Below are 16,393 nucleotides of genomic sequence, written 5' to 3' on the forward strand. Positions count from 1 at the left end.
AGTGCCAGGGAACTTTGGGTAATGTTGTAAGTTTGATCTCTTACGTGGGAAAAATCCAGACTGTTTAATAGCTTTATTAAGTGGCGAGATTTTGCTCCTGCATATCAGGTCAGCAATAAATTCTTACATTACTACTGTTATAAAATGCAGTAAGAGAAACATGAGGCTGTGTTATATGACTCTCCTAGAGGAAGGGTGGGTGATTCACTTCCCTTAGTGCTTCACAGTGACTGTAGGAAACACCAGATTTATATAGAAAATTGGGAAGAATTGTGATCCAAGCTCAGTACTACACCACTGCAATTCAATGTACCACTATTGCAAAATTCATCTAATTATAATGATCAAAATGAATTGTTACAGAAGACAGGTTTTGGGAGGCAAACAAAAATATTATTAAAATATGCTGGGAAATCTGCACGAGCTGAAAGTGAAAGGTAAGGATTGGAAGAAGAAAAGGCTAGAGGGAGAAGGTAGAGAAGGCACTCATTTTGATAGAACTTAAAAAATAAAAAATACAAATAATAATAAGAAAAAAATCTCACAGCTCTTAGGGCCTTTGCCTAGGATATCTTTGCATTTTCTGTAATACTCAGCTCATTGTGATCACTGAAAAGTAAAATCCAGGTTTTAAACCAGCCATGGCTGTGAACTGGAACCCAGGGTAAAGTTGAGAGAAAGGGTTAATGTAGCCCCAGCAGTTTAGCACAAGGCAGAAGTCTGCCTCTTTGTGCTGGAGCTTGAAGCACACCTCTAGGCAATAGTAAAGTATGTTACAGAATTTGCAGGAAGGCATTAAGCTTGATGTAGCCAAGGAAGTTTTAAAGTGAACTGGGATTAATCTTGCCTACCAATTAAATGCTAATCACTTAGCCTAAACTAGCACTTAGCTTCCTGCTATAGCCAGGAGAGAAGAATAGACACCTCCACCCTCTGCTGAACACCCGGGGTGGGGTGAATCACCTTTCATAAATATCTGCAAGTCTCCACAGCGTACAAGAGCCTAGATGATTAGCTAAACTAACAATTTTATTTTGAAACGGCTTAAGTTAGGTGAGACGGATTTCACTGCCGGAGATTTTTCAGTGCTAGATTCAATTGCCCAGACAATTGCCATATGAATCCAGTTCTACCCAAGCTCATAAACAGAGGAAAACATGGAAGTGGGGGGGAGGGGTAGCATTTCAGCTAGTTTGTTCTTTCCTTCCAGATAACATTGTTTAATTCTGCAGTGGAAAGTCTGAGTCAGCAGCTTTTCCTCTGGACGCCAATTCATCCTAGACAAAAAAGTAGTAGTCTATATAAAAGTAGTCTTATGATATGGCTGGCTATACCAGAGCATCACCAGCCTTCTGTGGGCCTGACATCACAAAATTTCCAAAAAGAGCATTTGGAAAAAAGACTTTATTGCCCATCATGAGCAACTTACTTTTGCTGAGGAGAAATATTTAAGACCACAGTAATGTCAGTTGCTCAAGGAGTGGTGACACTGTAACCCATGGTCTTTAGTTCTTGTGCTGCAGAGAGCCAAATTATAGGAGCTTTGGGATGTGATCAGTATTCATTGCCCTAAGTAATACTATAGGGCCTTCAGGACTACTACATCCCAGATATGAAGCATGTTGGCAGATGTCACTTGCTTTTCATTCTCTGCACCTCAGTAATTTTCCCAGGCTGGAGACGGGGAAATGGGTGAAGTGGCTTTTCTAACCTCCTTATTCTTTTTGAAACTATGGCTGTTTTCAGAAAGAGTTTGACAAGCTAGCTTGTTTCAAGAAGGTGTTGAAAATTTCCATTAGCAGCAGACAGTAGTTTTTCCACTGTTTTTCACCAGTCAGGGAGTGTACAAATCTGTTTTGTAGGCTGCACTCACATAATCCTAGGGGCTTCTAGAGTTTCATTGTGTTTGATAATGTTTCATTATGTTGGGGCAATGAGGTGGTTAATACCAACCAGACCAAGTGAAAGTTTTCTGCCCCTGTGAATTCCTGTCGCATTTAGTTTATTTCTCCTGCAAATTAAAATGAGCGTTCTTTGAAACTGGCTGGTCTCAAGTTTAATGCAAAGACCTTCAGTCTTTGACTGTCAGCTGTAACTGGCCTTTACTGATTACTCACCACACTGTACAGAAGCAGAGATGAAAATACAGATAATAGAAACAGGCAGAAAAAGATAGTCAGATAGATGGATGGATATATACATACATACATACACAGATGAAAGTCTTTCTAGTAGCCCCTGTGAAATCTGTGCCTTTTTCTGTGGGCAGCTGGAACCAGGAGAATTAACTCTGGCACTGAAAAGTCCTTTGCTCGTCTTTCCTGGTTGTTCTGCAGAAAGCAGCGTAAAACAAACCTGGCCTCAGCATGAATGACCACAGTCCAGATCAATCATTTTTGTATACCTAAAAACAAATCAAAAACAAATTAGTCTGGAACATTACTGGGAAATCAGCAAAAAGGACAGGACTAAAGAATATGCCAGGATTTTGCCATATGCAAATTGTTGTCTTTGTGTGAGTTAAAGAGACAATTATCTTTCCAGATAATTTTAGCTGACTATCATTTATCTTTATTACTGTATCAACTGTAATTACAGAGCAAATTATTGACACTGGGAGGAATTAAAACTACTCATTTCACTGCACAGCATTGTTAAGATTTCCCTGACATTTTATGTCTTTTTGCCAATTTGAAAGGACATTCTCAGGAAATTTGAGACCTCAATTGGAGTGTCTGTGAAACAACTTTGCATTCTTTCAGTGAGACACACTATAAGGTAAAAAAATACACGTTGTGTTCAGGACCGAGAGGCATTTCTCTCCACAGGGTATCTAATCTAAATCTACCTACTGTCAGCAATGGCTGCCTTTCATTGTTACCCCATGTCTCTTTGCAGCTTTGGTTGTGATTTCTAGTAACTATGTTGTAAATGTGTCATCATTTTTTCCTTTTAATTCTGAGCTACTTTTCATCTGACACCATGCCTAGGAGAATACCACGGACCTTTTTTTCTGTACCAGATGAAAGGCAGATGAGAATAATTCTCTTTGCAAGTCCCCACTCTACTCACATATCTTCCTCTTCAAAATGTGTCCCTACAGGCAAATTTGTTCCATGCAGACATTTTTCTTTATCTTTCTGCTTTTTCCCACAATCATCTATGACTCCCTTTTCCATGAATTCTTGAACTCTTCACTTTTCTTTCAACCAAAGATGGCCATATAGCATTATTTTATTGTGGTTCTCCTTAAGCTGGAGCTTCCCACATGCAACCAATGTCTCCACATCATTCAGAGACATCAGGTAAAGAGTTAAGGTAGGCATCAGCTTTCTATTTGGTTCTGAATTGTCCCTCCCACAGCAGGAAGAGGGGTTTCAAAAACGTAGTTAAAAAGCTGGAGACGTTGCATCACGAATGGAGAGGATCCAGATAAAAATTGGAAGTGTTGCAGGTACTTAATTTTAAAAGCAAGGTGATGCAGAGGGAAGAAGAAACAAACAAAAAAAATTTGCAACATAGGAGATGAAAATAAATGGAGCTGATCTGGAAGCAAAACTGAAAACACTATCAGAGAGGTAAAACTCCAAATAAACAGTAAATGGAATAAAGAGGAAGGAAAGCTGTGCTCCCTGTTTCCCTATCCTTGGTACTGTAGTATAAGGATCCCTATACCTGCTCTGAGCCCAGCCAGCTCTTTGAAAATGCTTTTACAGATGCAAGTGCTGGAAAACAGATGCTCTGACAGTTTCTGCATTCCTTCTGGTAATTGTCAAAGCCTGTAGTAACACACTGCCTGGTGAACTCAGCTTAAATATTTAAAGCCCCCAGCTACAGACAAGCCTTTCATTGCTGACTAAAAAATGGACACTTTTTTTAGCTGTTGGAAAAAGCCCTGCCAAGTGAGCTTGAATTCCTATGAATTCTTTTAAAATTGCAGGAGATCAGTTTTTTTCTCACATGCATATGGGATGCTAACTGGGAACTCTTACTGACTAAACCAAAAGGATGTAACCAGAAGATTGAATAAGCAAAAATGTACCTTTTAGTATAATTATTAATTTTAGTAAAAAGTCTGCTGCATTAGTGAAACCAAGAAGCTTTTTATTTTATTTTTTTTTTTTTTTCTGAAAGCCACAGGTAATTTGCAAGTATCTGTTGTTGCCTGGCCCTTCAGAAATTTCTTTACTATTACTATTGGAATAGGCTGCCCAGGGAAGTGGTTGAGTCACCATCCCTGGAGGTCTATAAGAAACATGTAGATGTAGAACTTACTAGCATGGTTTAGTGGTGGACTTGTCAGTACTACGTTAAGCATTGGACTAGATGTTCTTAAAGGTCTTTTCCAGCCTAAACAATTCTATCATTCTATTCATTATATTATGGTCTGAATTTTTAGGTACGCCTGTGTGGTGCCAGGAGTCCCTTCTGGGTCCCTTCCAACTCAAGCTATTCTATGATTCTATGATTCTATGATTATAGCTAATCCAAATAGTTATTCAGCATTGGACACAGAGACACACACACAAACAAAAAAAAAAAAAAAAAAAAAAAAAAAAAAAAGTTTGGATTTATTATTTTTGGTACTGTACAAGTTCAGAGTAAGAAATGAGCTAATAAAACGTCTCCTCTTTTAATTAAATGTGTGTGTGCTTTGGCATTTGATCACATGATTGCTGTAATCAAAAATTGCTGTGAATCTGAGATTTCTACATGTGTGCATGCAAAGTCACATGCATGGATATAAGGGTAAAATCAATGTCACGTGGCATAAGGTTTTATTGCAAGAATATTTTGAATAACCATATTTCTAAAAAATTAGTTTCTTTTGACTGAAATAGCTGTACATTTGCATTCAGCATAGAAACACAGGATGACTGAGTAGTGGAGGTTGTACTGTCACCAAGTACATATAAAGAGTTTTCTCTTTATTGTGCACCATTCTGCATCAACTGCTGCACCAAAGCATTGTGGTTGTTGGCCACCTCTGCTACTTGTTCATGTTCCTCAAGGTTTGTTCAGTCCCCATTTAGGTCATCTGACAACACCTCCACAAAAATTCCCATGCCTTTATAGCACACCATCACATATTTTATGCATGCCTACATAGAAATGAACTCAAGCTAACCTGTTGCTCCTAGTCTTGTCCTTGCTCTTCTGGCTATATATAATGTATCAAGGACAAGTTAATAATGTATCTTGAAGATACCTCTTTGTATAAATAAATGATTAAATAAGTGCAAACACATGCACACAGATGTGTGCCTGTGCACGTGTGCACACTATGAGTGAGGCAACATCCACTAAGGCAGCCATTAAGCATAGGATCCTTGGCAATGGAAAGGAAAAGCCCAGAAGCAAAATTTGCCAAGATCATTTTAAGAGCTTGAAGATCTCTAGATTGTGCATGAGGCTGCACAGGTCTTTTAGACTGGGATTTCCTGCTGCCAACACTGTGGTACCAAAAGCAGGCCAGAATTTTGTGTCTGGCAGTCCTAGCATCATAGTCTGTATTTTCTTAGGGAAGTACCTCTGCAGAAGGTGTTCTGGTAAAGTGGGATTTAGCAACTTGTACAGCTAACTGAGGACTCCAAAATTACAGGTATCCTTCAGTGGAGCAGCTTATGAGCTCAGCAAACCAGGAGGGTGCATGTATCCACTGTGTTCTGGGAGAACATGGTGAGGCCCTGGCACAGGTTGCCCAGAGAAGCTGTGGATGTCCCATCCCTGGAGGTGTTCAAGGCCAGGTTGGATGGGGCTTTGGGCAACCTGGTCTGGGCAACTCTGCCTGTGACAGGGGGGTTGGAACTGGATGATCTTAAAGGTCCCTTCCATCCCAAACCATTCTGTGGTTCTAGGAATGTGGGAGCCCTCACCACATTTACTATTGAAGACAGGCTGTCATGCAGCAAGGAAAGCCAAACTGTGGGACTCACTTGTTTTTGCATGAGAAAAGAGGACAAAGAAAATTTCCACACAAATGTGATTTTTAGGGTGCTTTTTAGCATAAAGAAAATTAATTATCAAGAGAAAAAGGAAACAGAAGCACACAATTCTTACCTACAAAGTTTATCTGTGAAAAATATATACAGCATATCAAGCACGAAATTGACAATTAGCATGTTTTCCAAAACAGGATGGGTGTTAATAAATAAATAATATATCCAAGGACTCTATGTACTGATTTTTTTTTTCTATTTTGGGATTTTGAGATTTCCAGATATGTCTGTATCCTCTCAGAGAGATGTAAGTTTTGTTTCTGAAGCAAATTTCTTATAACACTTATGCATCCTTAAAAGTCATTGAGGGGAAATAGTATCTATGAGAGATACCACTGAACTGAAGTTAAAGTCCAATCCAATTAGTCATTTCCTTGTCTGTGAATGGTTGCTCCCTATACACTCTCTTTTAAACTGCATAGCTCTATCTAGTTTTCAAATGACCTCAGAACCTTTAAAAATGTTAATGACAGAGCTACACAATGCAGTAACACAAATAAGTCTCAACAGAAAAAAAGTTTATTGACCTTTTGAATATTCAAGAATGCAATATAACAATGCATGGTTTAAAATACGTGAATTGTTACATATAATTAAATATAATTTAAGTCTTTCTATTGGGAGCTTACATCAGAGGTCAAACCAGAATTAGTATGTCAAGATATTTGTTGTCTATCAGAAACATCATGTATATTTTGGTCTTGTAAGGGGTCCAACAGCTAGGCAAGTAGCTCTTAGGATTTGAAAATATCTGTCCATGTTGTAATTGGCCTAATTTAACAGTTTGAACTGTCAGGGAAGGAAACCATGTTTAAAATTCTCATCTTTACTTTCTCAGTGAGACATTCTAGGTTTGTACCAGACTCCAGTTTTTCACATTCTAATCCTTAAATAAAGCTGCCATTATGGGGGATGGTGAGGCACTGGAACAGGTTGCCCAGAGAACTGGTGGATGTGCTGTCCCTGGAAGTGTTCAGGACCAGGTTGGATGGGGTTTGGGCAGCCTGATATAGTGAAATGAGTCTCTGCTGTCCTGGTTTGGGCTAGGATAGAGTTAATTTTCTCCCTAGTAGTGTGTTTTAGGTTTAGGATGAGAATAATGTGGATAGCACAGTGATGTTTCAGTTGTTGCAGAGCAGTGCTTACTCTAAGGCAAGAACTTTCCAGCTTCTCATGGTACCCTGCCAGTGAGGAGGGTGGGGGTGTGCCAGGATTTGGGGGGAGACACATCCAGGACTATTATTATTATCATCATTATTATTATTTCCCTTCATTTTCTGTCCTATTAAACTGCCTTTATCTCAACCCATAAGTTTTTATCTTTTTTTTTCTATTTTCTTCCCAGTCCCACTGAGGAAGGGGACAGGCATAAGTGAACAGCTGTGTGGTGCTTAGCTGCCTGCCAGGCATTTGCCCGTGGCAGGAGGGACCTGATCCTCAAGGTCCCTTCTGACCCAAACCATTCCATTGTTCTGATTATGATTGGAACAAAGCCTATAGCATCTCCTGAAGTTCATTATATCTAGCACTTCTTTTTATGTTTTTTCCTTCCACACATCTTTTAGTTTATGTTGTCTCAAACTCAATATTTGTTTAGCGTATGACTAAGTGGATTTATGTTTTTAGGCCAGTTGTGTTAAAACAAGGATCTTGAGTGACATTTGTGGATTTGCTTTAGGTTTGCTCAGCTGAGCAGCTGTCTCTGGCATTGCTTCAACAGTTGTTGTCTGAGAAGCTGTGTGGGTTGGGACAAGATGTGGGTCTTACCTTATAAGCAACATTTTTAAACCAGGTGCAGTTTTGTAGTCATCAGCTTTGTGAGTGTCAGTGGACCTCAGGGCGTTGTCCTGAGCCTTTCAGATCTTTCAGTAAATTGAAATCTCCTTGACACTGATTGTGTCATATGGCTTTCATTACCATATGCACGTTGATGATATTCAGATTTGTGGTTCATGTTAACCTTTCCTACCAAGGTCAGTAACAGTATCTCTGAGCGTCTAACAGCTGTCTCCCTGTGGATTTCTCATAATTTTTTGACATTAAACATAGGCAGCAGGAGGCTTTGTTAATGGGGTCTGACAGTTTGTATTCTTCTTTGGTTTGTATTTCATAGTATCCACTCGGTACCTTTAGCTGGGAACTTGGGTCTTGCTTCTGACAATAATTTGTCATTTACCATTTTTTTTCTTCAACAAAAATCATGTCATTGCGTAACATCTCATAAATTTGTCTGTACTTAACCAATACTTCAATAAAAACATCATTCTGTATGCTTTCAGTTTTGTGTTTAGAGTTTGCCATTATTCAAAAAAAAATTTGTCACATCAACATGCACACATGACCTTCTGCTTGCAGCACCCCTTATTATACTGGAGAGCAGTGTGGGGAACAGCCAAGGCCATTAGTTAGCAGGTGCTTGGTGACAACATGTAAGAGGTAGGGCATAGCGTGCCCCTGGTGCACAGGCCACTTGTCTTCTGGGCTGAAGCATATTTGGCTGGCTTGGAACATGGGCAAAGGAGCCAGTCAGAGGAGATAAAACTTTTCAAAATTTAACAAAATTGTCTCTGTAGGCAAAAAGAAGAGTGTATGCTCTGCTCCCTGCTTCTCAGTGGGAGATTTTGCTCTCGGGCAGGGCATTAAAGAAAACAATACAGTCACTCTCTAGTGGTCCTCAAAGTGATTAGAGAAATACTGTTGTGTCTGACTGGCAGCTCCTCAACTGAGTGACAGCAATGTGGGATGCAAGAGATTTCTGTTCAAACAGAATGAAAAAGGGAATATGCATGTGGTTTTCTGTATCAAAGGTTTAAAAAAAAAAAAAAGTGTTTGGATTTTTATTTGGTGGTTATTGAGAAGTGACAGAGATGGTTTTCATTTTCATTTTGTTCTTACTTTCAAATAAGTGCCTGTTGGCCTGGACAAAGACCAGCTTGTATTTCTTTTTGTTTTAAAATCAGGTGCAATAGAAACATAACCTTCATTCTGTAATGATCAAATCAATAGTTGCAAAGTGTTTGAAGGCTTGAATGTCTGGAGATGGATTGTGTTTCTGAAGATTTTTAGGTAGCTCAGAATAATTGTAAGTGTGAATTGTTTGATATTGCACAACCTGAGAGAGACACAGCGAAGAAATCTGCCACATAGTTATGGGCATAATAGGCTGTTTATGGTAAATATTGTGCTGCTCTGCACCTACTCAGCTCTGAAACAGCATAGTCCCTCTCCAACCAATTTCCCAATGGGAATTAAAAGAAAACAACAAATGTGGATATGTTCTAAGAGCAGCATGTTTAAAGTGTAAATGCTAGCTCTGAGTTGAGGATGCATCTGGGAAGCATCTGGGAAGTAGTTTCAGAAATACACAAGAAAAATCAGTGCTTAACCTGCTGCCTTGTCAGTTCATGGTAACCAGCACTGCCATCCTCCAGGAGGAAGGTGATCAGTGAGAAATACCCCTGAGAGTGTTTGGTTGTGATGAACTAACCCAGGACCCCCTGTTCAGCACAATCCATTATGGTTGAGGATGGAAGAGAGAATTTTGGGGAAAAAAATGGATGCTTACTTCCCTTCTATTGTAATACAGTCTTATTTAGTCTTTCTCTGCTGCAAAGATTGCAAATGGCACCACAAATCTTCATTTGATGTGAACTGCAGAGGATTGTTTCAATATTACCTGCAAATGGAAAGATAGTTATTATAAGTAGAAGGAATTAAATCAGACTTATTTTAAACAGTATTATGCTGCAGGGAAAAATAAGTTTCAGCAATTCCAATATTTTCTGGTGGAGCAGAAGAAAGATTTGGGAGAATTGTGTGGGAAGTTTGATTGACTGTTAGTTGAGGGAACACGTAATGATAATGGATTTATTTTCTAATTTGACAGCATTTCCAAGAGCGTTCTTAACTGCAATCTGGTATAAAATACAAGAACAGGAAAAAAAAAAAAATCCATCACTGCCTGTGAAATTAGTAACCACAGAAAGAACTCACTCTGAATTTAGCCACATCCACTTCATGCTATAGCAAATCACTTGCAGATATTTTCAGTGGCTATAAATTTTTTTCTTCTTTTTAGACCATATTTTCCTTGCATCCCAGAAAGCTCTAAAGAATTTATGTATGTTCAGTGAGTAGAAAGACCATATTGAGACATAATAAAAACAGCCATAGTGAATGAATACAGGTACTTTTTAGAAGAGCATGTAGTGATAGGACAAGGGGTAATAGATTTAAACTGAAAGAAGGTAGATTTAGATTAGATATAAAGAAGAAATTTTTCACTCAGGAGGTGGGAGGCCCTGGAAAAATTTGTGGATGCCCCATCCCTGGAATTGTTCAAGGCCAGGTTGGACCCCACCCCCTTCATGGCAGGAGGTTAGAACTGCATTAAATTAATGGTTCCTTCCAATGCAAATCATTCTGTGATTCTATCTTCTGCATATTTCACTGATGAAGGTGTTTCTAGCACCTCAGTACTATTGGCTCTGTCTTGATCTATTGCCTTGTGTCCTAGGACAACTTTCCCTGCTTAGACTCTGTTTACAAATACCTTTATAGGGGAATTTTCTTTTGTCAGAATTTTTAAGTCTCCTTCACTGAGCTCCTAAAAGGAATGTTTGCATTTCTTCCTTTCTAAGGTCATTCCCTTTCAGGAATGTCTGATAAGAGCAGGAGCAAACAGTTTCTGGGGAATACCTGGAAACAAATCTATCACCAAACTCTCCTTGGGACAGAAAATATTTGTTGAATATTTTGAAAACATTTGTTCAGAATGTTCTCAAAATACAGTAGTAAAATTGCTTAATCCCAATCCCATCTGTCATCAGAGCCAATAAAGCATTTAAGATAAAATAAATAAATAAATAAATCCATTTTTCTATAAAAAAGTTGTCTCTGTCAAATACAAGCCCATGCATCTTTTACTTTCCATATTAACTGTGGACATATTAAAGTTACCCTGTTGGCTTCAGACAGATAATGGTTTTGAGAAACAATCTGACAGAGAAGGTAAAATCATATACTTCGTTTGCCATTGCCGTTTGATGTGTCTCAATGCTCTGTACGAATAAACATGCTTTTTACAAGATTGTAAAGGGCATACTGGCACAAAATCCTTGTAATAGATGAAGAATAGATAATATTCTTCATTACATTTTTATTGACTTCATTATATGGCAATGCATCACGGGCAGATGTATAATCTTGAGCATCACAATAAACTTAGAAAGCAAAGCAGAACAAATTCTGGTCGTGTGAATATTGATGTAATCTAAAATGTCATTGCCACCATTCATATTACTTTTTTTTTTTTTTTCATAAGAGAACAATGTCAGGCCCAGGCTGTGGCTCATATCTCAGACTTTTCACATTTCTTTGCTTCAGATAATATTTTTCTTAGACATTCTTTTTTCCTTCAACAAAGTTTTATAGAGTAATTCTTGCAACTTTACTAAAGCTAAATTAGAAAAAGAAAGCTAAAGTATATGGTCCAGAATGTTTCACACATAAAAAATGACAGAAGAGAAAAATAATAAGGTAACCCCAAAGAGATTTTATTTCTATAAAAATAGGCACACAAGAGCATTTAAATTCAGGTTAAACCAGGGGTGGTTAGGCCTCGTTTGGCCATACTCATGACAAATCTCACATATGGGAACTATAAATTTGGTAAAGAAATAATGGACTCACTGAGACCTAATTTGTTTTATTTGAGTTGACCATATAAATGAAAACTACATTTTTCCCAGTTTGGTTATTACAACATTTTTTTCAAAAGTTGTTACTCAAATCTATGTTTCTTCCTTTATGTAAAAGATCTTGGGTTGTATGCATTCCTTTGGTATCTTTTGGTCATGGACAGACCCTAAAAATTACCAGAATTCCAAAAGAATACAGGGTGTAACTGAAACCAAGAGAAGTGTGTTTTGTGTGTGCTCCAGGACCATGAAGAAAATCTCTGAGCCATAGATGGTGTAGGGCCAAGACCGGCGAAGACTGAATACATATGCAAGTTGTGTGAGATGTTGCCTATACGTCAGATGCTTGGCTTTCAGAGCATGATCTGAAATGTAGAGTGAGGACCTAAAACGTCTTATCAGTGTACAGGCATCCCTCAGTCACATAGCACTCTTTCCCAGAAGCAGGAGCAGAGACATAAGGTGACAATGTGTGTCCTTCATAGCATGTGTTTTAGGCACGCTCACACCTATGCTGATTTAGTTCGCCATGTACAGGCACTGAAGATATCCATGTATCCAAATTGAACTGTTTGGCCCTTTTTGAACTCTATGCTGCCTTGTCTGCTCTATCTGTTTTAATGCATTGGGATGTGTTTAATTAAGCTTGGCAAAAACCTTTCATTTGCCTTGTTCACGTATGCCTTGGAGATGCAATGTCATCTTGGTAATGCTCAGTCTCCCACTGAGGACATTATATCCAACCCAAAATACAGCAGATATGAAATACTGTCATAGCCTTTCTTCTTTTAGTTCCATTCACAATAACTGCTGTACCTCTACTCTCCAGATACTTTCAGTCAATGATTTGTGATTAGCAAGCTCTAGAGGTTAAGGGGACCTCTTTGTTTGTTTGTTTTTTCATGATAATTTCCAGATGTTTCCCATGGTGATTTGTGCTGTGATGCAGGAATTCCATCTGGTCCCTCCTGTGCATTAGCTCTGCTTTATTTAGCATCTGCATCACATTGTCAATGAGTGGGTTTGAATTAGTAGCTCTTATTTGCTATATCACCTATTTATTGTAACTTCTGCATTTGCAGATTGTCTCTTCCACTTGTCTGATTTAATTATTGCAATAAAAGATAAAGAATTCATCAAAACATATTAAACACTTCAATGTTCTTCTGAAATCATATTTGAAACTCGTTACAAAAAGCTATTCCTGGGCATAGCAGAGTTCCAAAAATAGTGGGTACTTGAAAGGTGATGATTAATAAAGCCACTTAGGTAACATTAATATATATGTATGACAAACAAAGAGACATGGAAAGAATTTAAATTCTCCACTTGTTTACTGAAAAATCATACAGACAAGTTAGTACTTGACTTAATGTTAGAAAGCCAATAGTTCTCTGTTCACATAGCCTTAAGTAGCACTCCTAACTACCAAGTCATTAGCCAGACATTATATTTCTCTTGCTAAATATCTGTTTACTCCCTGAGCAGGCAAGACCTCTGTTTGGCTTTGACTCAGGCCAACCAGCAATTCTAAAAATATCTTTACACAGAAGACAAGTTACACCAATGCTTAGCTAGTGGTTGCAAGATGTGGTAACGAATCATCGTGACCTTGATTAAGTTTATTAATCATAGGAAACACCAGTTGGGAAGAGTTCTTTACCATGAGACCTGAATTACTTATTCTGGATGAAACTTTTGAAGACTGCTTTTGAGTGTTCGCCTGATTAGAAGAAAAGCATCCCCACTGACGGCCAAGAACATTTTATCTGAAATAGCAGTAGAAAACCCTTACAGAGTTTGCCAAAATTGAGATTGAGTCATTAGCCACATTTTTTTCCTAACTCTGTGCATCAGTTTTTAAACATATTAATTATTTATTAATTATTGCAATTATTATAAAATACTTCACACTTTTCTCATGTCAAATAAGATGTTAGGATGACTGGGAAAAGTTCTCCAAAGTAGCATTTCCAAACAGAATATTGGTCCATTCTTGCTGTGTCCAGTAACCTAAAAAGGACTGAACAGCAACAAGTGTTTTGGGGATGTTCCTTCTCTAAGATGCAGGAGTCAGTATGGTTACACAGAGTTGTAAACAGAAGAAAACATTTCCCATCAATGAAATATGATTGGTATGCAGGGAGGATATCTATACAGTGGAAATTTTCCTGAAGTTTTAAAATTAGCTTTTGAAGGTCACACACAGATCCTTGGAGTTAAAAATAACGTACAACTTATCCATTAATATTATCTTGGTCGGTTAAACTCAGTTGGATCAGTAAAGGATGAGCAACTACTGAGTGAAATTTCTTGTTTAAATATAGGATGTGATTGAATGAGAGTAAAAGACAAAGATGACATTCGAACCTGTAAAATGCTTCTGGATAATTAACTTTTACTATTTGTAATGCATTTATGTATTGTAGTGTCTTTTTTTTTTTCTCAACTAGTAACACAACAGCTTTGTCATACTAGGTTTCTACATACAGGCTAGTTAATTTTCTAAAACAAAGTCTGAAATGGCAGTAGTGGCTGGGGGAAATCCTGTCCCATGCTTCAACACAAGTCTGACCTGAACTAAAAATAAGCTACAAACCAAACCATAAAAATGTACCAGTAATTATTTTAAAATGTTTGGTTCTCCAACACTGTTCTCAGTCTATCCATTCAACAAACTGTGCTAAGTGAACTCAGGAAAAAGCAGGAATGGGAATACATGTTTCTGCCAGAGACTTCAGGTCTTGGAACCACAGGTCCTGCATGTTCCTGAGAGCAGAACATCTAATTGAGATGTGTGGGTCATTATGATCTACTTTGAAAGCTTTAAGTCACCTCCTCAGACTTTCTTTGGCATTCTCACTGCTTTATGAAATTATGTTCAAGAATTATGCTCCTAGATTTGTGTTACCAGTTATCCAGTTCTTCAATTCAGTTTCACATCCTTATTGACCTAGTGTTTTCATAAGTGATAGTATTTACATAAGTAATACTCCAATAGAAACATTTTTCTCTATCTCTGAGGAATGTGGTTACAGAACGATGTAAGGAATTTTGCATTTGTATTTTTTAAATCTTCGAGTTTTGGCCATCTCCCAATTAAATATTTATCACGAGTCCAAAATATCATCTAGAAGTTTATCTCTCTTCTAAGCTGTCTATCAGTAGTAAATATATTCTTTATTCCAAGGATTTCTCAAATGCATTTCATTTTGCACACTGCTAATGCAGTAAATCCCAAGTATTTGGATTGTATACATAAATGTAATTTATATGGTCCATGTTAAAACAGTTTGCTCTTGCAAGTATGCTACTGCTATGGTTATCCAGAATCCAGTTAGTTTCTAATAATTTTTCACTTTCATTTAAAATATCCTATTGTGTTGCTGTGATCTCTGACTATCATAAATAGCTGATCTGTGTACAGAAAAAAAAATCCACCAGAATTACCAGAAAAATAAGCTGGTGGATATCGAGAAACATGAAGTGTAAATCTCTGAATATTTGCATAGGTTTTGAGAAGCATGCTCATATATTCAGCTTCATCATTATGTCTTGTTTTCTCTCACCCCAATAAGGCATAAAGACTCTTTTATTCCTTCTAACCCTTTGCTGCAGAGATCTCATCAGCAGAAACCCAATACAGTCATTCCTGTCAATTTACAACAGAAATCCTTTTCTTTCTTCCTTCTCTCTGTTTGTTGTTTTTTTCATGTAAACTGTTTGGAAAGGCTACTGAGATTAGACTGCTCCTTGTATCAGTAGGCATTGCTTTCCCAGAGTGACAGGCTAATTTCCTCCTTTTCTCCTCATAGCTTAGCACCCTGCCAGCACTGTCGTGGGAATTTGAAAGTTATCCATTAGCCTCCTGAAAAGGTTTACCTAGGTTTTCATTTGTATGCACTGGCAAGTGAAAAACAGAGGAGAAAAAAAAAAAAAAAAAGAAACGCATGTGGTTCAGAGGTGGGGCATTACTGCTTCAAGCAGTGGAAATTAAACCTCCAGGGACAGGCACATAACATTTTGGACTCGAACAAAGTTTGGGATACTTGGTCTGCGAAATATAAAAAATTACTTATAAGAGGTGTTTTCAAAAGTATTAGTTTAGCACAAATTTAGAGGATATGTTGATACTGGGAATGAAATCACCCCTTCTGGAGGAGAAACTGAGTTAGGACATTACAGTCTGACAAACCAGCATGCTGTGGCTTTCCTCCCGATGCTTTACAAGTTATTGCAGTCTCAGTTTCTGTGTTAGAAGGTCAGACTGAGTCTTCAGAAGTGATAATGAACAGGAAGGAACATGAATGAGTGCAAGAGTAGTGCTGCTGGTTTTGCCCACACTGGGCAGTTAGATGCCCAGTTGACTCCAGCTGTGATACATGCTTCAGAGAGTGCCACTGTAACTGAGCTGAAAGGCATCTCAACAGATTTTCACCAGGGTGAGACTTTATGCTCCCATGAACTCTCCCCTAGAGGATGGTGATGCAGGGAGCTTGTGCAGGTGGCAGCGCTATCCTGGCAAGTGGTACAGCCTGCAAGGATACTGTCTCTTGTTACACGGTGATCACTGTGGGAAAGTAAATGATAATGAAGTTTGGATTTCAATGGATGTTTCACCTCCCTGTGAAGTCTTTCATCATATTCTAATGGGTCAAGAAGAGATCTCCAGTCTGAAGTTTTAGCTGAGTGGCG

The 16,393-nt window shown here is 38.1% G+C and overlaps 1 long non-coding RNA gene across 1 annotated transcript in view; it reads right to left on the minus strand.

Annotated features, from left to right (window-relative positions):
* Positions 1-6,149: 6,149 nt before the first annotated feature.
* LOC119715590 (uncharacterized) overlaps positions 6,150-16,393 on the minus strand; it is a 62,314-nt gene continuing 52,070 nt past the window's right edge. The window contains exon 5 of the long non-coding RNA XR_011805336.1: positions 6,150-9,675. This is a non-coding gene — a long non-coding RNA (uncharacterized lncRNA). The remainder of the gene's footprint in view (positions 9,676-16,393) is intronic.

This window comes from Anas platyrhynchos, chromosome 1 (assembly GCF_047663525.1).
Source record: "Anas platyrhynchos isolate ZD024472 breed Pekin duck chromosome 1, IASCAAS_PekinDuck_T2T, whole genome shotgun sequence".
Taxonomy (NCBI): Eukaryota; Metazoa; Chordata; class Aves; order Anseriformes; family Anatidae; genus Anas; species Anas platyrhynchos.